Raw genomic sequence first — 23888 nt, 5'->3', positions numbered from 1 at the left:
GCCAAAATCTCTACAAAGACCCGTAAGCCTCTACCTGACCTGCCCTCCCCTGCCTTCTCTCCTCCTCCCTCTTGTGTCCCGCCCGTCTGTCTCTCTCACGCTTGTCCTCCACTGCAGGACTGCGCCTGTCCTCGCTCGCGGACCCTCAGGGAGGCCCACCCTCAGCACTCTGTTTAAGATGGATGATCACACCCCTCACCCCCTTCTACCCTTGTTCTTGGCACGCTTATCTTGTAGTCAGCTTCACATTTCCTTCCCCCATATCGAGTATCATCTTCTGGAGTATTATATAATTGACTTACTCGTTATGTTGGCGTCCTTTCTCTCTCCTGCCTCTGAGAATGCAAACTGCAGAGAGCAGGGGTTCTTTGTTTATTTTCTTTATTAATGTATCCCAAATCCTTGGGGACTCTGTCCTCAAACCATGTTTTGGTTTTTGACCATAGGGAGTTTGGTGAGATCTTTTGTGATCTATAAAAATGTTTTGTTTTGTTTTGCTTTGGCTTGAGGCCTTTCCAAGTTGAGTAGCCTCTTAAATCTCTTTCTCCCTGGGCTTTCGCCTTAATTTCCACCCCCTAAAATTTTTACCATTATGATGCTGAGATTTACATCTAAGTCACCAAACAGCCTAAATTTATGTACTGTATTATTTTTCTCCAAACCCCAGTCTCTCACATCACCTCCTAAGGAAGTAGCACATGGGAGGAGTCTTACAGCTGCATGAGAGGAAATAGAGAAATGAATCTCAGATAAAATAAACCTCCATTAGAAGCTTTATAATCACCTAATTGATTTTCTCAATCCATGTGAGACATTTATTAAAGGAGTCATGTAAAGGCAGGGCATCGTTGCTAGATCAGCAGCATTTATTTATTGATGGATGGATGGATGGATGTTTATTCTGAAAGGGGGGGTTCGTGCAGAGAGAGAGACAGAGAATCCCAAGCAGGCTCCCCACTGTCAGTGCAGAGCCTGATGCGGGGCTGGAACTCAGGAACCATGAGATCCATAACCTGAGCCAAAATCAAAAGTCAGATGTTTAACTGACTGAGCCACCCAGGTACCCCAAGATCATTGGTTTTTAAATTATAGCCTGAAAAGACTCTGGTATCATGAAGACATCTTAAGGCCAGGACATGTGGAATGTGCAGGATTCTGCTTTTATCTGGTGTGTTTTATTTCTATCTAAGATTTTTGTTAGGAAACAAAAAGTAATTCTTTTGAAAAGGTTTGGAAACTGCTGCTATAGACATTAGAATGTACCTCCAGCAACAGTATGTAATTCAAGGTTGTTCGGTAGAACGTAATACAAACACACACTAGCGTGCGTGCATGCCTGCGGATGCTGGCAAACATATGGGCATATGTGACTCCAGTGCCTAGAGCGGTGCCCTGTTTACTTTGATATTCAGTAAATATTGGTCAGATGCATGAATCGTACCTGATGAGCATTGGCTATTTAGTATTTCAGTTCATCCGTACTTTTGGGTATACGCATTTCTGTTGCAATAAAATATACGCGTTCTTGAAAAACTTCTGTTTTGTAAAATTAGGAACTTAAAAATTACAAAAGTTTATGTGAAAAACGGGGTTGCAGCAGGCTGCTCAAGATTTATGCAGCTTTATAACCAAAGCACTAACAGTACTAATAAAAATACTAGCACAAATTGAAAAGATGTGTCAAATTCCAGATCAGTTAATACGGTAGTGGGTGTGTGCCTTTACCTTAAACAAGTAGGTCAAGATGACTTCAGGGATGGAGGTGTTAGATAAGGCTGAGGTTGCTAAATTGTGTAGACAAAGGAGACCTGAGCCAGAAGCCCTGCTGAGACAGGCGGTGGCCCAATTGGGCTGAGAGGAAGGAGTGCAGCAGACAGCATGTCCGTAGCCTGCTGTTTGGCATTCTGTACACTTTGTACCCATTTGCTGTTACTTTGCGGTATAAAGTGCTGATTAAGTCACACTTGAAATGGTGTGACTGTTACATTTTATTGACATGATCCTTGTTGACCAGTTGCATGTAAGCTAATTCGTGGCACAGAAGCACATGCGGCAGAACAGGTGGTATCTGTGGTGTACTAAGTAGGCCCTGGATCCCAGGTATTAGTGATGAATTAAACATATCTCTGGGCAAGAAGGAGTAATCGCTGAGTAGGAAAGACAGACAAATAATTGCAGTACGTGGTGATGGGTACGATAATAGAAAAAAGTGTAGGACATGGAGATAGCTCACTGGAGGAGAAGCGAGCTCTCTGGTAGGATTATATACAGAAGGTGGTGCTTGTGATAGGTTCAGAGGATTGACCAGGAGTTCTGGAGGGGGGTGAGGAGGTGGACCGTTCATGGTGGCCCCTCATGGCTCTTTCTTCAGGTACCTGGAACTTGCTGGCTGTGGAAGTGGCATGCCACAGGAAGCGTGGGGGCTTTCACGCTCTACAGACTTAAGCCCCAGCCCTTCTTTTTATGAGCATTCTCTGGAGGGTGAAGTGGACCTAAGACCTTTATGGCGTTGTTAACTGGGGAAAAGTAAAATTGTGTGATGCAGAAATCGTTCCTGGTGAGACTCACAGAGAGAAATTTCAGTGTCACCTGAATATACTTTTTGTGTTTGTGTGGACAATGCTTGATCAGTCTGCACATGGCAGTAGTCCGGTGCACATGAAAGCCATTTTAGAAGCTAGTATTAGATTTCAGATAGATTCTGATAAACTGGATACGTTGTTAGAATTAGGAATGCATTTAAAGAGTGGCTAGATACCTAGTGAAGAAAAATGGAGAGAGGAAATTATTGGTTTATGTTTAAGTTTGAGGCACCATAATGGATAAAAAACTGATTAAGTAATACACTTTTTAAAAATGGTAACTCATTGGGCTAAATATTTATTATGACATGTGACAACCATGAGGTAATCTTTCCATCCTGTTCAGCACGGGTCTTATCTTACCTAAGATCACTGTGTAATTTGGGGCTTTACAAATTGAATAGACATTTGGAAATTTTTCAGAAAGTTTAATTTTTTTTTTTTTTTGTATTAGAAATTTAAAGAACTGAAATTGCCTGAGAGAAGAGAGATGTAGGCATACAAGTAATGGTTGTTTTCAGTTGTATATAAATTCCACCTGAAGAGAAGTGACCAAGAGTATTTTCTGTTTAAGAAAGCAAAAAATGTGAATGTCACATTAAAGGATAAGTAAAGGAAAAAAAAAAAATCCTGACATTGAATGTTAAAGTTCTAAAAGTAAGGAGAATTAATAGATATTTCCTTGATATGTAGATCCTTAATATTCATAAGAATATTCTTCTGGGTGTGAAGTACGAGTGGATCTCTACATGTTGATAAAAATCTTTGAGTTTTTTTTAGGTGTATGCTATTGGTTACAATGAGATTGGGATGAAAAAGAAGTATCTGTGCATGTTTAGCATTATGAGAAGGGTAACTGTAGACGTAGACCTTGCATGTGATGAGGTATCATTATCTTTGTGGCATCCGTTAACATTTATTTGGAAACTTACAGTCGGCATGGCAGTCACTTTGGTAGAACACAAGTATGAGATAAGACCTTTCTCCTCAAGGGGCTTACAGTACTGTCCCATGTGCACAGATGAAATGTTAAGTAACAATTGAAGAAGGTGTGATTAAGTAGCAGGTAAGTGTTACTATTATGAGAGTTTTAGCAAATGGACGGATTTGTTATGAGGAAGTCTTCATTAGGGAGATGACTCTTCAGCAGGATTTTGAAAGACTTAAAATGTCCTTAGAAATGATAAAGAGGAATATACAGATTAGCACATTAAAATGAGTAAGTAGATATGTGTAATTCCAGGCTTAAGTTCTAAATCCCTCAAATAAGCACAGTTTACAAATCATAAATATAATAATTTTTAGTGTATGTGAGATAAGAATAAACCCCTGTTTTAATATTTGTCTTTTGCTATTACATGTAATGCTTAACCATTCTGTATCTTTGTCATCTGCTAAATGGAGATAAAAATTGTGTACCACGTCAGATTGTTGAGGATGAGATGAATTTGTCCACCTAAAGTGCTTAGAACAGTGCCTGGCACATAGCGAGTGCTAAATGACCATCCCTTGTTACCACTGTTTTTGTAAGATAGATGTGGGGACGTGGAGACTGATACAGATGGAAGAGGTGTCTGGGTTGGGGAATAGTAGAAAATAGGGTCAGAGGGAGAACAGACTGGTGAGCCTTGATGTTTAAACTTGATGTGCTGTTCCAGGAGTGGTAAGATTCCACTCATGAACCAGTGCTTACCATTTGGTGGTGGTTGCCTATAGCACTTATTAAAGAAGCTTGCTCTGTGTCTGGTCTCAGCAAAAAAGATGTTATTGTAGAAATCGGTCGTTGGCAATATTTACTGTATCTATGGCAGGTGGTAGTGTATTTTAGCATTTTATTCATCATCACACTAAGTATGAGGAACTATTTTAACAGCTTCCCATTGTAGAAAGACTTATAATGTAGAATAGTTAAGGGAAATGAATTCACTTAGGAAGACTAGCTTTGAGTTTAATACAGTGTGGATTTTAGTGGGAAGAATGAAAAAATCATGAATTCTGACAAATGTTTTACAGGAAGACTTGAATCAACTTTCCCCCTTTGTTCAGAATGAATCCCATTTTATTTTTTTTTCCTCCTTGTGATTTTAGACCCATTGGACTTGAAGAGAATCATTTAACTGACTCATACAGTGTACCTATTTTAGTAAATATTTATTATGAGCAAGACATTGTTCTAGTTACTGAAGATACACAGATGAAGAATATTTTTTCTGTCTTCCACCTGCCTAGAGTCTATTATTGGAGAAAAATCTGTTAATAAGCAGTTAAAGGATGTGATATGATCTAGCACAGAGATAGGTAGTAGGCATTGTGGGATAATAGAATAAGAACATGTTGGTCTGTCCACAGAGGGCAAGTAACGCTCGAGGAGTTAGTTGCATTAAGGTACATTACCCTTCATCTCTTGTTATCTCTTCACCGGGAGGCACTCTGCTGGATCAATTGCTTTCAAGATATTTGTAGTTAATATAGCACATTTCAAAAACACAGCGCTCTTAATATGCCTCTTAATATGCTTGTGCTGTCTTATTAACTCAGGTTCTTAACACTTTTCAACTTTTGTATGATACTTTTGGCTCCAGGAGAAGCTGTTGTTAGCCGTCTGTAGGGGTTCTGGGTTTTCATTGTCTACAGAAAGCAGTTTATACAAGAGAAGGCCTGTTCTTGAGGTGGAGTCTAATTTCAGAATGACAAATGTCATTATTTCTAACGTTAGTTCTAACTAACAAAAGTCTTTTGTAGTCCAAGTTGTATGTAGAGAACAGGTCACACAAATGTATTGCTCATTTATTACTGTCAACCGGCTTATTTTAAGTGCTTAACATGCGTTTTTGTTAGAGGAGTAGCATGAACATTACTTGATCAATTTGCAAAGCACTGTTCTATATTAATCAGAATTGATTTCTATACTATGCATAATATATGCCCTTTTAAAATTCATTAAATAGCTTTCTTTTCATTGTAAAATTACATGAGGTCTGAGCACTCATAATAGGTTTCTGATCTTATTTATTCATCATTGTATGTCAGCATTTCAGTCTCCCTTTATTTCATATCTGTTTATTGGGGCTAACTGTTTTGGTGTTTATAATTTTCATTTTCTTCTTATTTCTCTTTTGTTGTTGACCCTTTTCCTTTTTTACTTCAGAATACTTGACTTTTGGAGATTTAGGGTCATTGTGTGTACTGATTTGTTAGGATTAATTATGTCTGTTTAATCTGTGGAAGATACTTCACTTTGAGATGGCTGTGTCTTTTACAGTTGTTTTGATTTTATTCTGAAATAGAGACCATCTCAGAATAGGATGCAGAGAACAATTGCCTATCGTATCTCTCTATACTTTGGGTTCTAAAAATTGACAGTTTCTATTCTTTGGGAACTCATGAAATAGATATGTTGTGAGCCTCACTTGTTTCTCAGATAACAAATTTTCCAGTATGTAATTCATCATATGATGAAAATGTTCTTATAATTTAAGGAAGTACTATTCTAAAATTGTTTGTAAATTTGCCTTATTATGGTTTTCTATGCACCTGAGTTATTCTACATTTCTCCTCTGCTATGTTCACAGACTCAAGGGATACCTCAAGTTTGGAGTACAGTAACAGAACCTTCTGCAGAAGGTAAAAATGAGGGCTGTCCACTTTTCACTATGATGGACTATTTAGAAAACAGTAGCCTTTCTTAAACATCTTAATGTTCTTTCTTCATTTTCCCCAGCAGTTGGGAATTGATTCCATGTAGATTTGTGTTAAATTTGGCTTTACCATTCCTTGGTTTGGGAAGTGGGTGGGTAGGATGGACTCTGGTTATAGTTCTGTATGTTAAAATGTATATTATTACAGGAGATTCACTACATTAAATTCTACTTTAGGTGGAACAAAATTTTATTCCTGCTCTTTTAGATAAGGGACTTGTTTGTTGACAATAGTATTCTCTTCTTCAAAGACGGACAGTTGTACAAAAAAACTGTTTGTTTTTTTTTTTTCCCCCAAACAAGTCTGTGTTTACTTGGGTCTTTTTTGCTATTCCATCGATTATTACTTAGCGGTTTGGAAGCAATTATAATAGAAATAATGCAGGTTACAAGTGCATTGAAAATAAAATTTTCAGAGATATTCAATAACCTATTTCTGTTTGAATATGAACATGATTTATTTCTGAAAACTCTAAACATTTTTGTAATTCTGGATCATATATATGTATATATGTTTTATTACATATATAAATATGTGGCTCAGAGAGAATGAATGATAAAAAATAGGGTTAACCCCATAGTGTATGTGTATGTATCATACTTAAATACTTTCACTCTGTGGATGGTTACTCTATCAAAATCGAGTCCTGAGCACATATAAAGCTTGTTTTCTAACTTTCTCATCTGGTTAAGATGCTCTTCAATAAGACATCCTAAATGAGCATTCTTCTAACATTTGGCCACTCTTGTGTTTCTGTTTCTTTTTCTATCAGTGTGAATTCTTCCAGGTTGTTGAAAATGGTGGACCATTTACATACTTTTGATTTAGAGTATTTAAAATCAACTGCTTACTTAAGTTACTGACTTAAAAAAAAAAATTAAGAGTCTAGATCAGTCTGACAAAGTGAAACAGTAAATGTCAGTTGCGTTGAATTAAGTTTTTACTTCCATCATCATTTCTTTTCCTTATCATCAGGTAAAAAGAAAGTATAAAACAGGTGTTTATCACTAGGAGTTTATGGCTGCTTAAGGGCTATGTTCTCAGACAAAATTAACAACAAAGAGTTTTAATAACTCACATAAAGGTATTATAGGTAAAGTCAGATGACTTGAGAGTTTAGTAAGAGAAGGAAAGAGAATAGCTCCCTGGGAATACTGCTGATAAGGCAAAAGCTGAGAATTAGCTAATGAAGCAAGTAATAGCTATCAGAAACATGGGAGGTAAATCAGAAAGTCTAGAGAGAAACGTTTTCAGGACGTAATGGATGGTTGCATAGTTGAGGGCATAGTCTCCATATTGCAGAGTATCTGCTGAAAGCCCTCATGAAGAATGTTCTTTTTCACATCTCTGTAATAGGAACACATGTCTCATGTCTTTCATGTCTCTTTACGTTATTTGAATCTTGATAAATTTCTTCTCCCTCACTTCCTTAGTGGTGGGTAGAGAGAGAAGACATGAAAAGTGGCTAGTAGTTCCGATATGGAGAAAAAGGATGTATTGGGACAAACCCATGAGACTGGGCAAGAAGAAAGTCATTAACCTTCAAGAATCAATTTAAACATTGATAGGAGGAATTGAATCACATATACACACAAAATAAGTGTTAAAACAGATTTAAGTGGAAGCAAGCTGAATGTGCATCAGTGGGTAAATGGATAAGGAAAATGTGGCATATACATATGATGGAATATTATTCAGCCTTAAAAAGAAAGAAATTCTGGCATGTGTTACAACATGGATGAACCTTGAGGACATTATGCTGAGTGAGATAAACCTGTCATAAAAGGACAAATGCTGTATGATTCCATTTATCTGAGATGCCTAGAGTAGTCAAGATCATAGAGAAAGAAAGCAGAATGGTGGTTGCCAGGAGCTGGGGAGAGGGGAGTGGGGAGTTACTGGTCAGTGGGCACAGAGTTTCAGTTTTGTAAGAGGAAGAGTTCTGAAGTCGGATGGTGGTGATGGTTGTACAACAATGTGAATACTTAGTACTATTGAACTGTGTGCTTAAAAATGGTGAAGATGGTAACTTTTATGTATTTTAACCTCAATTAAAAAAAATGGTCTAAGAGAATGGGTAGATGAGAAGTAGAGAAACAGTGGACAACCTTTTGAGGTACAGGCAAGAAAGTGGAGGGAAATTGAATGGTAGTTACAAATGGCTAGTATGATCAAGTAAAGGGCTTTCTTAAGAACTGGTAGAGTTGACTGTGCTTAAAGAAACAGGGAAGCACTCTACTGACATTTTTAAAAGTTGAACATTTTTTAAAAAATTTCAATTCAGGGAGTACTTTGTTCAAAAAGTACTGCGTATAAGAGTTGTAATTGGAATTCTACCTTATTACATCATTTAATGCCAGCATTTATTTTCTTCATGGATAATTGTGTTGGTTTATGGATTGAAAAGATATTGTTGGCTAATAAAAAATGAATTTAAGCTAAGACAGGCTTGTGGACAGAATTGCTAGCTGGCACTCCTTACAGGCACGTCACTAAATGTTTTCAAATCCTTCATAGAATTTATTTCCTGTGAAGAATTTGACTGACAATTCAAAAACGATGTCTTAACCTTTTGGGAAGGGGATGGGGGGGACTAGGAAAAGAGGAATTGGGAGGGTGAGTAATTAAGGCCCAAGAGAGACCCTACCTTTTGAATTTGCTTACGCATTTGTTTGGTTTCTGAATTGTATGTTGTAAGAATATAGAATTCTAACGTCATTGTTTTCCATGTTTTGACCAGTACGAAACATTTTATGACAGACTTTTAATGATAGTGCTACAGCTCTACTGCTACAATGAATAATGATAGGTTTCTGTGTACTAGCTGCATTCCCACTGATCCAGAGCCTGTGACCTTAGCAAAGGTAAGCATGCCCCAGATTGCAGTGTGAGATAGTTGAAGATTGATCTGCTTTGGTAGTTGTCTAAATTTGTCTCATCTGTTTTTAATGAGCATGCTTGGTTGCATGAATTTGACCATGACATTAGACTGCATTCTCTTTTAGATGTGCAATTGGAAGCTTTTGGGTGTATAATTGGAAAAAGGGGAGGCCTAGTTTTAAGTTAGTGGATATGTTTTAAGACCGTGTCCCGATACTTTGAGTGGTTTTTAAGAATGTCCAAAAAAGTAATCACTCTAGTTTCTAATGGAACCTGCACTATATTAAGTACTGGAGGCTGAATTTATCATAAAACTAAATGCTTGATCGATTAAGTTATGTGCATAACTGATTGTTCGACATGCTTTGTTGAGTGGCTTGAAATTACAGTATACTATGTCTTCTTTTTTACTACAGAGCTTTATTTTAAAGATGGAGCAGTTTGTGTTTTAGTATGTCTTATTTTGTGACAGAAGGTAAAGACAGACTCAAATTACCTCAAATATATTGGGATATTTGTTGTAAGGATACTTTATCATCAATGATTTTACTAATTGCAGGTGATAAAAATCAGACACTTGATCCCATTCATTCATTGTGTCATCAAATGTGTATTTAGTTCTTGCTGTGAGACAGGCATTATTCTGGGTTTTGGGCATAAAGCATTGAGCAAATTAAATATTCTGCCCTCCTGAAGTTAATACTCCTTTAGGGAGACAGATAGTAAACAAATTTGCAGGTGTGTATATGCTCATAAGACTACTGGAACAGATAAGTGATAGGATAAAAGTAAAGCAGGGTAGCATATAGTCATTGACCAGGTAGGGTGAGAGGGCTTTTTAAGTAATGCAGTCAAGGAAGAACTCTGCAGAGAAGTGATATTCCTCGGTTCTAGATGTGAGTGTCAAGAGAGAGTGAGCCAAGGGGAGGTCTAGGTGAAGTACATTCCAGGCTTAGGGATCAGCCAGGCTAAGACCCTGAGGCTGGTGTGACCTCAAAGTATTTAGGGGATTATGAGAAGGCTAGTATAGCTAGAAGATCATAAAGGATGGGGAAAGTTGTACGAGACAAATCAGATCTGTGAGGCAGACAGGGGCCAGATCTCCTAGGACCTTGTAGGGCCCAATAAAGAGTTGGGGTTCTGTTGTAAGTGTAATGTAGTATATTCTATGTCTAGATTCATTTGGGAGTTTTGAGCAAAGTAGTGATACAATTTTTCTTTTGAAAAGATTACTGTAGTAACTCTGTGGGTGTTCAACTTTGAGGAAAGGGGACGGGAGTAGAAGTGAAAGGCTGAGAGGCCTTGAGGCTCTTGCAGCGACTTGGTAGGAGGAGGGTAGCAGAGAGGTCTGACTGATAATGTAGTTGAAGGAGTAACGGACAGGACTTGCTGCTGGATTGGATTCAGAAGTTGGTCGGGGGTGGGGACAGGAACTAACGATGGCTAGATGTTATGGACCTGTGGTATTAAAATTTTTTGGAGATGGAGGCAATTAGGAGAAAAAATCTGAACAAGCCCAATTAGGGGACTAATAATGGGGGGAGAAGTTGATAAACACTGAGATCATGATGTAAAGACAATGCTAGGAGGTCAGGAAGCAGAGGGAGGAGCCAGAAAAGACGAGCAGTGGCCAGTGAGGTGCTATATGAGGGGAACTGGGAGAACATGAGATCCTAGAAGCTTAGGCAGGACGTTTTTTTGTTTTTGTTTTTTTTAATGTTTATTTATTTATTTTGATGGAAGGGAGAAGGGCAGAGGGAGAGAGGGAGAGAGAATTCCAGGCAGGGGGCTCGATCTCACAAACCGCGAGACCATGACCTGAGCTGAAATCAAGAGGGGGACACTCAAGCTACTGAGCCACCCAGGTGCCCCAAGGAAGGAAACGTTTTAAGAAACAGGGCACAGTCCGTGTCAGATGTTCCAGAAGTTCAGATAAGACGGTGACCGAGATGAGGTTGGCAAAGCAGAGGTTAAGGTTGTTAGTGATCTTGACAAAAAGCAGTTGACTGCAGTGGTGGAAGTGAAAGTGTCATTGGAGTGGGTTAAAGAAGAAGTGAAGTTGGTAAATACTGTTGGCTTTCAAACTAGACTTTGAGAAGAGAAGGTAAGAGAAAAGCTTAAAAGGTGTAGATAGGTGGGGTCTGGCAGAATGGGTCCCCTGATAAAAAAAAAATATATAGCTACTCCTTCAGAAATATCTGATATATTCTTGATATTTAGCCAAGTCTAAAATTGGGGCTAGAAATGGATTTTCTTTTTTTTTTTTTTTTAATATATGAATTTTATTGTCAAATTGGTTTCCATACAACACCCAGTGCTCATCCCAAAAGGTGCCCTCCTCAATACCCATCACCCACCCTGCCCTCCCTCCCACCCCCCATCAACCCTCAGTTTGTTCTCAGTTTTTAACAGTCTCTTATGCTTTGGCTCTCTCCCACTCTAACCTCTTTTTTTTTTTTTTTTTTCTTCCCCTTCCCCATGGGTTTCTGTTAAGTTTCTCAGGATCCACACAAGAGTGAAACCATATGGTATCTGTCTTTCTCTGTATGGCTTATTTCACTTAGCATCACACTCTCCAGTTCCATCCATGTTGCTACAAGAGGCCATATTTCATTCTTTCTCATTGCCACGTAGTACTCCATTGTGTATATAAACCACAACTTCTTTATCCATTCATCAGTTGATGGACATTTAGGCTCTTTCCATAATTTGGCTATTGTTGAGAGTGCTGCTATAAACATTGGGGTACAAGTGCCCCTATGCATCAGTACTCCTGTATCCCTTGGGTAAATTCCTAGCGGTGCTATTGCTGGGTCATAGGGTAGGTCTATTTTTAATTTTCTGAGGAACCTCCACACTGCTTAGAAATGGATTTTCTTATGGGCTTCTTTTGGTCTTACTCTGTGTCTTATAATTACATCATTTCCCAAATACAGATGGTTTATTAAATCCCATTTTGATGTTTTAATGAAATGAGCTAATGTAACTCTCAACACTGAGAATTCTGTCGGTAAATTTTACTCCACTTTCCGCTTTCCAAAATCTTATTGGCTATTACGGATTTTCCCTACTGCACACGATTTCTTACTTTGACAAGGTGAAACCCTTGTCACTGTGTTCACTTAGGATCACTAGACATGTCTGTGTTGTGTACGGGGAAATATAGGTGTTTGGAAAAGCATCATTGGAGGAGCAGGAAAGTGAATTTGACAGAAACTAGGCGCTGTCCATTCTGAGTTACTTTGCAAATCTTGAGAAAGGGATGCACTCCAGATACCTATAAATTCAGGGAATAGATGATTCTTGGTACATGATCTAAACACCCCCAAAAGTCAAACAGTATTCATCAACTGAAGTGATATCTAAGAATACCAATGACTCTTCCCAACTACTATTAGGCTTATAAAGAGTAAGAATGTGGAAGGTTTTTGTAGTGCTTTGTCTTCCTGATGTCCTGGATTTCTTGTCTGAGTCACTCCCGAATTTTTGCCAAATGAGGCCTTTGCAATAGGGAAGAAGAACAAATGTGATATCAGAGAGCCAATGAGTATGGCGTTTACTAAGGTATCAGAGAATTAGTTGTCTAGGAGCATTTGCCTTTATGAAATTACAAAAAGGGCTTAAGTTATACATAGTTATAGGTAATATCTTGTTATCAATTCTAGGAAAAGCAATACTTTTATGTCACTTAGGCTGCTATAAGAAATGGTAGTTTTATAGTTTACAGTGCTGTCTTCATTTTCCAGATTAAAAAAAAATTTTTTTTAATGTTTATTTATTTTTGACAGAGAGACCAAGCATGAGTGGGGGAGGGGCAGAGAGAGAGGGAGACGCAGAATCCGAAGCAGGCTCCAGGCTCCGAGCTGTCAGTACAGAGCCCGACGTGGGGCTTGAACCCACAGACCGTGAGATCATGACCTGAGCCGAAGTCGGACGCTTAACCGACTGAGCCACCCAGGCGCCCCATTTTCCGTATTTTTTAATGGAAAATTTGGTATTTTTTCAGAAATGAATTTCATGTCATTATGAACGTCTTTCATTTTTCTGTATATTAATAGGAAGCAAGGAGCAGAACTCTCTGAAATACCAAATGGATGCAATATTTTTATTAGTAGCATTTGTGTAGATTGAAAGCATGTATAAACTACAAATAGGTATGGTGTTTGTCTTCTAGAATATAAGAATTGGTTCAGTTTGCAAGTCAGTTGTTTAGGCAGGATTTAGAGGTTACCAGTTTTGGTTTGTCAACACTTCCATTAAAATAGTAATGATTGGGGCGCCTGGGTGGCTCAGTCGGTTAAGCGTCCGACTTCGGCTCAGGTCATGATCTCACGGTCTGTGAGTTCGAGCCCCGCGTCGGGCTCTGTGCTGACAGCTCAGAGCCTGGAGCCTGTTTCAGATTCTGTGTCTCCCTCTCTCTGACCCTCCCCCGTTCATGCTCTGTCTCTCTCTGTCTCAAAAAAAAAAAAAAATAAACGTTAAAAAAATTTTTTTTTAAATAGTAATGATTACTTACTAGAGTAAGCTGTCTTATTTTCACCGAATAACAAGCATAAGAAAGTGTAATTTATAATTTAAGAACTCTGAATTTGATTATTTAGTAATAGCTTGTTGGTTTGTCTGCCAACAGTATCACCAAAAGAAACAGAATTACTTTCTTCCCCTTTGGCACAGCTGGGGCCTAGGGAGAAAAAAAGTTAGAACAGGAAAGCGTTTCCGGATCTGGGAGGTAAGTCATTTGCAAGAGAACAAAGAAATACAACTGGGAATTATTGAGTACACAATTAGAAAATGCAAAAAAAAAAAAAAATACATATATATATATATATGAAGCAGGTTATTTCAACTCCAGCTGGTAAAAGTAAAGCAGTAATAAAGTTTAAATGTTCAGTAATTTAAGCCAGTGTAATTACCGTATTCCTAAAAAAGATTACTAAAATTTCACATTATTTCTGAATGTAACCTAAGAAAATTTAAAGTAGTTTTCAAAAGGCATCATAAACATTTTTGTAGTAGTTTATTAGTTTTTTGCTGGATAAACAGCCTAAATCCATTCTAGAAGCTTTCTAAGAGGGTGAATTTAGTATCTTACATCTTTTCAACCTGGTACTAAGTGAGTAATGAACAATAAGTAAACTTTATGGGTTCTGAGGCTTCATAATCACTGAGGCTTCTCATATTTTAGACACTTATTTCTTGAGAAACCTCAGGGTACAGCTGTCCTTTCCTGAAGAGATACTATCCCAAAGTAATGTGGAACTTGACTGCCTATGTTCAGTTCTTTACACAGCACTTACTAGATTTGTGACCTTGGGCAAGTACCTTAATCTCTGTGTCCCTAACTTTCCCCGTCTGTAAAATGTAGCTAATATAGCACCCACTTTAGAGGATTGTGTTGAAGATTAAATGAGTTAATGACAATTTAGAGGTTAGAACAATGCTTGATAACTAATGAGAGCCTAGTGTTTGCTATTATCATTGTTAGAGTGAAAAAATTACTACTCTTTATTTAAGAAGAACACAAGCTACAGAGTGATAGAGAAGTCAGCAATTATTAGAACTCTACCTGCATAATTGAAAAAAAATGGAAAGATTTCTTTTTAAAATTTTAATGTTTTAAGACAGTTTCAAATTTAGTGAAAAGTTGCAAGACCAGAACAAAGAACTCTGGTCCTGCAACTTGTACACACTAGTTTTAGCATTGCTGGATATTTCTTGCCTGAATTAATTAACTCTGATGGTTGCCAAATTGTAATTTTTTGAGTTCCATTATTCCTTCTATTCCTGGATTTTACTGTAAGGGAGAGATTTAAACAGTGTATTATCAACATCTTGTGAAGAGGGTGGGGGAGATAATAGATGTATCTTGAAATTAGAAATTGGAGAAATAGTCTCCAATCTTATGATCTGAAGATTGATTTCCTGCACTTAAATTTACATCGGTGTGGGTGGACTCTTGGATTTGTACTTTATTCGGTGGCTTATAATTTGTTGCTCTCATTATTTTGGTCCTCAGATTGTTCCAGATTTGGCTGGTGGAAAGCCTTTCAAGCTGGCTGGTTTCTGTATTCTTTTATATGTATATCTCCATCATTTTTGAGCTCTTCCTTACTTTCTGGCACAAAAGAGGTGTTCCAGGCTCAGACTTTGTTATTTGTCAGCCCTAGGCCTGGAAACAACCATTCCTTCAAGGAGTCATGGTTGCTGATAGTTTAGATAGTATTTAGAAGCCGTGATTTGCGCACTAGACGTGATCACTGCTACTGAGGTGTTGCTGTTGGCGAGCCTTCTCAGTGAACAGTTAAGAAACGCGCACCTCTCTATTTCTGTCTGTATATTAAAAAGTCTTGAGCATCATTGTCACCTGATACCACGTCATACCGCTACCAGTACAACACTACCGCGTTAGTTCTGCTGAATCCCTTTCCCTATTTGTAGCTTCTTTTACTCAGCAGGAAAACCCTAGCTCTGCCGTCTTCAATGTATTTTCTTATTTGCCCGTCCCCGGGTAATTGCCAATCTCTTGACCCCTTTGGGCTGCTGCCTTACCCGGGAGCCTGTGTGTATAGCCCCCCTCTGCCCTCGCGGAGCCCTCATCCCAGTGTCCCATTATGGAGACTCTGGTCACCACTGGCCTGTCTTCTCGTCCTCTTATGGAACCTGGCCACTGCTGGGCAATTGAAAGACTGTGAAATGAATTTAAGAAAGAGAAAAAATTTTGGAGAGAAGTCTGAGCCCTCTCCAGTTGACACTATGTCAATGAGCCTGTCTTTACGAATTACTTTTTATTACCGAAGCACATTATTCACACTTTTCCTTTGTCACATAACTCTAGCTATTGAGAAAGTAACATGGCAATGGGGAGGTTATTTAGTATTTTAATGTTTTAACCATTGTGTCAGTACTCACAAAACGAGAGAACTTTTCTTAAAAGTAATTTTGTCATTAATAACTAGTTAAACCACTGCTGTATATAGTAAATGAAACCCAAGTTGGAAAATAGCTAGTAACTATCTGTGAGATATTAAATTTCTTTAGTGTCAAATGTACTAGAAAAAGGCATTTATAGTTGCAGATCAAACAGAAGCTGCCTGAGTAAATTATCTTGAAACTGCTTCTGTCATTAAAATTGGTGAATTTTTCTGTTCCAGAAGAAAGTAGGATTAAAAGTTTTGAACATAGTGTCTTCCTGCCTGGAGATTGTATGACAGGCTCTGATAGCTTAATTTTTAGCTGGCCTTTAGTTTAATCTCCTTTAGAAAGAGTTTATTCACTGGGCTGGCTTTTGTATTCATTTTTTGTTGAACTCTTTTTTTCTTTTTAATGTTTAATTATTCAGAGAGAGAGAGAGAGAGAGAGAGGGAGAAAGAGAATCCCAAGCAGGCCCCTCACTGTCAGCACAGAGCCTGAGCGACATGGGGCTCGAACTCAAGAACCATGAAATCATGACCTGAGCCGAAATCAAGATTCAGATACTTAACTGACTGAGCCACCCACGTGCTCCGTGTTGAATTCCCTCTTAAATCAGTACATTTGCTTACTTTGAGCTTTCTGATAGTCTTGGTAGTAATTTCCTGACTCTGACGTTTTACATTTATTTTACTCAGTGCCCAATAGTAACTATACTTGCGAACTCAGTAAATATTTGCTGAATAAAAGAATCCCAAGTTGCCTGTACAGAAAACCTCTTGAAGAAACCTTCAGATTCTAAGGGAAGAAAAATGGATTATTTTTAATAATTATAATAGAAAATTAAAGCAAACATTTGTAAAGCTGTCATTTAAAGGTAGAATTTTTGTTGTTAAACATAGTCTTTGAAAAGCAGCCTCCACTCCATTTTATGAAACTTAGTCATACTCCTGAAGATGTTTGTTGCTTTATCTAGAAATGCCACTAAGAAGAGTGAATGAAGGTGACATTTTCCTGGCAGCCTTGGTTGATAGAATCACTTTGCCATCTATTCACTCACCCGACAAGCATTAATTGAGTTCCTAAGACGTTTCTGCCATCCCACATTTATTTAGTGCTTGCTATATTTTTGATGTTGTACACTATGTTGGGAATGTAAAAATGAGTAAGAAATATTGTCTGCCCTCAAAGAACTTACCTTCATTTAATGTGAAATGCTCTTTTTATTCCCAGTTTGGTGTTTAAAAAGTGAGTAAGTCAGTGAATGAATGAATGAGTGAATGGACAAAGGAACGAAAGAAGGAGGGTGGCTGAGGGCTGAGTGTACCGTGAAAGAATGTATAAGCAGAGATACAGCCACTCTACCCCTGAGGTGATATCTTTAATGACACAACAATGAGGTATTCCGGAAAACTTGAGTTTATTAAACTTTAAGGTTTTTTTTATGGCTCTTGAGTCTACTGGCTTGTTGACTCAAGAAAGTGCATTCCTTGAATTTCCTTAATTACAAAAACTTTCTGATCCATTGTTATTTATTTTACTGTGATAATAATTTACATTTGTAGAGTACTTTTGCCATGGCTAAGAGTCATTCCCACATACATTTTGCTAATCTTCAGAACAGGCACACAGTTTTGAGACTGTTTCTCCGGTTTTTATTTTTAAGATATGTCTTTGTTATTCTTCACCATCTTCATGGAATTAAGGGTTGACACTACACTCTGTTTAAATGCTAATAAGATTGCGGTTCACAATCGAAAAAGTAGTAGAGCCTTCTCTTTACATCCGTGGTACCACTCCTGAGAAGAGCAACACCCTGGTAATTTTTAGTTCTGAATGTTCAGACATTGACCAACATTTAAGCAGTGTGCCTAAAAATTACATGTAGTTCTTACCTGGTAAAAGGTCAGGAGGTCATGAGAGAAAGTGTGTGGATTTATTCCTCTTTGGTACAGCTACTAACAGATGGACTTCCCAAGTTCAGGGTGTGGCTTTTCGGTGTCCAAATATAGCATGTTGCAGGAATTTAGTCCATGCTACGGAGACGGGCCCCGCCAGACAGCGTGTGAACGAGCTCACATTCGGGCTCCATTCTGAAGATAAGCCTGTCTGGACCGTGCGGGGCAGCTGATCACCGGCCTCGCTCTGAAGTCACATCATAAAGTCTGCAAACACGGACCGAGTGAAGATGAAATGGGGAAGGCTTTCAACTTTTTCATCTTTTGTATTCTACAAAGTAATATGCAAATGTTTCTGTTACATTTAGCTGAAGTTGCTTTTCATCACAGTCGTGCTGTATTGTACCTTAGGTTAACTGTGTTTTCCTGTGACAAGTTACGTCTGTCACTGTAAAGAGAACTTCTGAGGTTTTAGTTACTTGAAGTTCTCAGTGAAATTGAATTTAGATAAGTGGCAAATACTGGTGTGCACCTGTATTTTAGAATATGGTACTTCATATAAACATGCCAATAATTCAGATTTCTTTTAACCCGCAAGTGGTTTTTAGCTTCTTTGTCAGAGAAGCTGACAGAGAGAACTTCTCTGAATAACCCTGTTATGTGGCCAACTTGACATGTAGCTACCTTTGTTAACAGTGTTTATTCTTTCTCCTCCCTGACCTTTTTACCAAACCTTTTGGTATTTATCAAGGTGTTTTCATGCTTTGATAGAAAGTAGTGAGTGTGTATGGAACGTATTGTATTTAAGTCTACATTACTGTATTACGATATCAGAAGTTGATTTTTCTAAAATACGTTAGTTTGCCAGAAGAAAATTTTGTGCCAGTTGCTTTCTTAACATTAAGAACATTACAAGAGTTTTTTTTTTTTTTTTCTATCATAAATTTAGGATGTGGCATTTTTTGAAAAGTAGTAGGAAAGCTATTAAGACATGAAGTACAGAATAAATGTAATGTGCGTATTATACCCAAGTTCTGACATGGCTGATGGTGACTTTGGCTGTATTTTGAAATTTTTTCATCATGCAGAGGAGGGAGAGGAGGAGGGGGTGGGGGTAATAGTCAGAAGCTGGGGCTTCGAAGTCCGCAGATCCTGTCTCCACCACTTGTGTGCATGTAGACAAGTTACTCTCACTGTCTGAGCCTCAGCTTCCTGATCCGTGGACCAAGATTTTACTATTACTCGTAAAACCTATTTCAGAGAGTTGTTGAAAGAATTTCATGAAATGATTCATGTAAAGCATTTAGCAAAGTTACTGGAAATTGCCAGGTGCTCACAAAATGTCAGCTACTGCTGTTCTTAACATGTTCTGTGTGTGCACTAATGCCTTATAATTAGAGATCAGTTTTTTCTCACAGTATTTAGGTAATTTTACAGATCATCTTTGAAGGTTTTTAGGACAGCATGTACTTACATTGAATATAACAGATGAAAACTTACATGGTGGTACCTCACTAAGTTGTTTTGTATTTTTAGGCCTGTAACTTAATACAAGTCTATGGCTAAGTACACCGGGTGCATTGGTTTTATAAGATTGCCTTTTACATGTGAAAAGAGCAAGTGAATATGTAAATTTTAATCTTCGGAAGTTTGTTTTTCACACTGGTTTGTGTATGTCGTGTTTGCTTCAGTGAGGGCTGGGCTGGAAGCAACCAGATTCTCATCTCACCTTCTGTCCCAACACACAGCTTCCGACCTCCAGTATGTCCTAGGTGTCTGTGATCCCGTTTGGCGTCCAGCCTCCTCCAGTGCTGCTTTGGAATAGGATATCGTGAAAACAGTATTTTTGTCTTTCACACGACTGTAGGTGTGGCATAGCCCGTAGACACAATTCAAAACAAAACAAAACAGGTTTGGTTCTCACCCTTAGGGGTCAGGTATACATACAACTAATACTTAAACGGCCACTTTATCCTGGGCGGCGTAGTTCCTGCCTTATGGAAGCTCACAGTATAGTAGGGACGTAAGATATAATTAAGCAGATGCTTGGAAAATGAGGCAGCGTGTGTGGTGTGCCATTTGGGAGAAACAGTAAGTCCTACAGAAATTCAGGGAGGGAGAGATCACTTTCAGTTGCACTGTCTCTTCTGCTTAGAACCAGTTTGTACACGAGGATGTACCTGTGCGTGACTCATGTGTTTCTGTAAGAAGGCTGCTTCAGCGTGGTCGCCACAGGAACGCTAGCTTCTCTTTCTGTTGTTGGCTATTTCTAGCCCTTCCTCTCTCTTCATTCTCTCCATTACTACACGTCGTCCTGCTGACTAAAAACTTTCTCCCCTCAGGTCCAGTCATTATTTTTCATCTTTTTCAACTGCTGATCCAAAATAATTACATGCCGGAGAGACTGACACTTGCAAGGAGGAAGGAGAAGAGAGGGAAACTGTTTTGGTACAGAATCAGGAACTTTGTTCCCTATTAAAATAGCCCTGTTGAGGGCAAGGGGAGGGATAATGAAAAGGAGAATCCTTATCTTGCCTCTGTTCCTGTGAAAATCCATAAACGGGTACCCCCACACATCCTACATCCCCACACCCACTCATCTCCTGCAGATTTGGTTCTACTCACCATCCTGTCCCCACTCTTTCCTGTTCCCCACCACCTGCTTTGCGCCAGAGCCCTGCTCTGGCTCTGAATCCCCTGGCTCTTTGAAATCTTGTCATTTAGGCTTTTTCAAGTCTTAGGAGTCACCCCATGATGAAGAACTGGAATAAGTGCCTTTGCGCTGTTTGTCGTGTTACTGTTTCCACGCCCTCAGTAGGCCACAGTGTGCGCTAGATGTCTCTAGCAGAATCCCGAATCCGTGAATGCGATCACCTATGGCAGATTGCTCATAAACGATGTTTAACTCTCGTATTACTGTTAGTACTATGTGTCTAGAAGGTTTGTTCCAAAGAGAACCTGTGTTTTCCGTTTTAAACAGTGAGCTATTCTTCCTCAAAATGTTTTTGATGTTGGTTTATTTATTTTGAGAGAGATGGAAGGAGGGGCAGAGAGAGAGGGAGAAGAGAATCCCAAGCAGGCTCCACGCTGTCAGCACAGAACCCCACATGGAGTTCGAGCTCAAGAACCGTGAGATCATAACCTGAGCCAAGATCAGGAGTCAGATAGATGTGTAAGTGACGGAGCCACCGAGGCGCCCCTAAGCAGTGAGCTAATCTAAGTCAGGAGACACCTATATTGGCAGTGAACTTGGATTCTGCAGATGAGAGTTCAGATTCTAACTCTTCCAGTTAATAGACAGATGTGACCACATATGTAATTACTTGGGCCTCTTTTGGCCACAGTCCTCTGTATAGACTAGAGAGAACAGCTATCTCTCAAAGGTGAACATGGGGAGTTAAATGAGGATATATATGAAAGTATAATAAAATGTACAATCCTGTATCAAAGGAGTGTGGCTTTTGGGTATTAGGTAAAAGAACAGGTTCCTGCCCTCTAGGAATTCATCACCTGGGGGTAAGACAGGCATGAGTGGTCGTGTGAGAGTATGTGACAGATCCTGTGGCAGATTCATGTACATGTGATGTGGAGCACAAAGAAGAGCGACTATGATCTGGGAATTGATGGGTAGGGAGAACTTCGTGGAGGAGGGACTTCCTGATCTGAGAATTAAAGGCTATGGAAGAACATGCTGGGCAAAGAAGGAAGAAGGGAAGACCATCCCAGGTGGAAGGAGTGGCATGGGGGAGGGTGGCACATTCAGAAAGCTGCAGATATGGCTGCACATGTGACCGGAACATAAACTGTGTACTTGCAGCGTGTAATTTGATTATGGGGAGCACTTACCTAACTCTAAGAAGACAGTGTTACTGCCCAGTGGTGGACAGCTCCAGAAGCAAACTTGGTCTGAAAGCTGCTTTGATCGTTTACTAATCTGTTAGGTCTAATTAAGAACGTCACCTTCGTAGACTTTCAAGTTCAGTGTGGTGATCAGAGTACCTACTTCAAAGGGTTGTTGCAGTGAGTATTTGAAACAATGTTTGCAAATCTCCTGGTATTTAATACGCACATGATAAACATTAGCAGCACTTTTTGATGCTGTCCTGAAAGTTCTTAGAGGCACTTTTCCCCTGTCAGTATTTTTTTTTTAATTTTTTTAATGTTTTTGTGTTTATTTTTGGGAGAGAGAGAACATGAACAGGGGAGGGTCAGAGAGGGAGAGGGAGACGCAGAATCTGAAGCAGGCTCTAGGCTCTGAGCTGTCAGCACAGAGCCCAACGTGGGGCTCGAACTCCGGGACCACAAGATCATGACCTGAGCCGAAGTTGGATGCTTAACTGAGCCACCCAGACGCACCATCCCCCACCCCCTGTCAGTATTTTATCATCTACTTTCTAGGCCAGCAGTTTAGTAATATTTTAAACACCAACTTTTGTTTGTTATAATGGAATCAGAATTTGAATGAATTAAAAAAAAATTTTTTTTAACATTTATTTTTGAGAGAAGAGAGAGAGCATGAGCCGGGGAGGGGTAGGGAGGAGTCTGAAGCAGGCTCCAGGCTCCAAGCTGTCAGCACAGAACCCGATGCGGGGTTTGAACCCATGAACTATGAGATCGTGGCCTAAGTCAAAGTCTGACCCGTAACTGACTGAGCCACCCAGGTGCCCCAAATTTGAGTGAATTTTAAAAGATGGTCTAGCCTGATTTTATCATTTTGTATGTGAAGAAACTGAGTTGCATTTAATAACCTGGCTGTGGTAAATCAGTGATACAGCTGGGACCAGAATCAGGTCTCTTCCTGTTCCGGAGGTCTTTCTACTTGCCTTGGAATAAATGTCAAAAGTCACTCAGTGACACGATTTCTAGCAGAAACCACATAAGGTAATAGCACAGAAATAGGCTTTGCTGGAGCTTTGCAGATAGGGAAATTTTAGTTTTTGACGAAATACACTCTCCTCCTCTGGCCGCCCTCTGGTGGAAGTGCTATGTAGCAACAGCATATGTGAAAGAGCAATGGAGAGGCAGGTGACAAGGAACCAGATAATTCTTAAATGTGTAACTACAGACAATCTCCTTTTTATTTGGGTCTCTTCACTAAAATGTGAAAATAGATTTTCATAGTATCTGTCAATTAAGCATGTTCTAATTCATGTATTCTAGAGGATCCAACAGATAATTTGTTGAACATCTTTTGTGTACCAAATGCTGGGAATAGAATGATGAGCAAAAAAAAGTGTGCTTTAGTGAAATAAACAGATGTTGAAATAATAATCATACAAATAAATAATTACAGTTAATGCTATGCCTAAAAAGTACCGAGTGATTTATGACCAATAGCAGTGTTTGGGAAGGCTCCCTTGAGGAATTAAGGTTTTAACTGAGATTGGAAGTCTTGGTAAAGTGAATAGACAAAGATGAGTCAGCGATGGAGAAAAGAGTCTCTATATTGAGGAAACAGCAGGTGCAAAGGCCCTGAGGAAGGACATCGTATGACCTCTCCTAAGAATTGAAAGGCAACTAGTATATTTGGAGCAGAGAAAGCTAATATAAAATACAAGTCCTGGTCATGAAAAGTGAAGGTATTTACTAGGCATCACCAAAGAAACCAAAAAGCACAAGAAGAAGTGAGCTTCCTCTCAAAGTAAACTGTGTGCTCTTTGTTAGGATTTTGTTGTTTTAAAGATTCATTGTAAAAGAAATGAGTTTAGAACCACTAGAATATTCTGTTTACAGAGTAGAGTGACATCAGGATTTGGGCACTTTAAATATGTATTTTTTTTTCACTAGATTTTTCTTCCTTTCTATCCTGGCTCATTGGGAATTGAAGGAATATTTTGATATGCTGGAGTGTTGAGATCAGGGACTTCTGTTGTTGATCAGTTGAACAGCCATGGAAATGACAGAGAGGATCTTCTCCTGT

The 23888-nt window shown here is 38.9% G+C and overlaps 1 protein-coding gene across 5 annotated transcripts in view; it reads left to right on the top strand.

The window, feature by feature from the left end:
• STIM2 (stromal interaction molecule 2) overlaps window positions 1-23888 on the top strand; it is a 151780-nt gene that overhangs the window by 93653 nt on the left and 34239 nt on the right. The window lies entirely within an intron of this gene.

The sequence above is a fragment of the Panthera leo genome, chromosome B1 (assembly GCF_018350215.1).
Source record: "Panthera leo isolate Ple1 chromosome B1, P.leo_Ple1_pat1.1, whole genome shotgun sequence".
Lineage (NCBI taxonomy): Eukaryota > Metazoa > Chordata > Mammalia > Carnivora > Felidae > Panthera > Panthera leo.
Note: the sequence above shows the minus strand (reverse complement) of the source record. Positions and strands in the feature narration are given on the sequence as shown.